Source organism: Malurus melanocephalus, unplaced genomic scaffold (assembly GCF_030028575.1).
Source record: "Malurus melanocephalus ecotype Western Australia unplaced genomic scaffold, MMel_1.1 scaffold_2927, whole genome shotgun sequence".
Taxonomy (NCBI): domain Eukaryota; kingdom Metazoa; phylum Chordata; class Aves; order Passeriformes; family Maluridae; genus Malurus; species Malurus melanocephalus.
This window is the reverse complement of record NW_026626159.1, coordinates 1-995: the sequence shown is the minus strand read 5'-3', so window position 1 is coordinate 995 and position 995 is coordinate 1.

Genomic DNA, 995 nt, shown 5'->3' with positions numbered 1-995 from the left:
TCCCAACCCCGCCCCAGCTCAGCAAAGTGCCCAAAATGGCCAAAGCCGGGTTTATCTCCTCAAAATATTGACTTCTGGGGCAGAGGAGCCATCGTCACGGTGTCCAGCGGTGAGTCCCGACCCCAAAATCGCCGCTTTTCACCACAAAATTTCCTCCTTTTCAACCCCCGTAGAATTGATTGTGGATGTGCCAGAAGTGCGGGAAAATGTGGGGATTTGGCTGGAAAATGTGGGGATTTGGCGGGAAAATGTGCTGATTTAGTGGGAAAATCCAGGCCCAGCCCAGGGCTCTGCCGGACTCGCCCAGGCCGAGATTTGGGGCAGTTTTGGGGGAGTTTGGGGGAAATCGTTGGGATTTGAGGAACGCGGGGGAGCGCAGGGGACAAATCAGTCCCAGTTTGGGGAAGAAAGTTGGGAATTGGGGCTGAACTGGGGCGAGGGCGGGAAAAAGGGTCAGGAATGGGGTCAGGGGTGTGATTGGGGGAGGGGCGGGGATTGGGGACAGGAGGGGACAGAGCCAAAGGGGGCGGGCCCAAAACTGAGAGCTTGGGGTCATCACCGCCATCGTCACCATAAGCACCAGCCGTCCAACACCCGGCACAATAGGATCTGGCGCAGAAATAGGAGCCGGAATGGCCGTCCCTGAGGTCACTCATGGTCAGCGTCACCGASCTCTGCCCGTTGTCCCTGGCGATGGTCACTCAGCCCTTGACCGACGGCGAGTAGTAGGTGCGAGAACTCCCGTCATTGATGCTGGCGAGATATTCCAGGCCCTTCCCGTGTCCCTGGCGATACCAACCCATCCCGAATTTCCCGAAATTGAATCCGGAGCCGCGGCAGACGTGGGTCAGTGACACCCTGGGTGACCCTGTTGGGGTCCGGCGGTGACCTCCGGCCACGGGGGGGTCACTGACCCTCGTCTGCCGCGGCTCCGGGTTCGATTTCGGGAAATTTGACATGGCCTGGGCCCGACAGAGCCCCGGGCAGGGATTGGA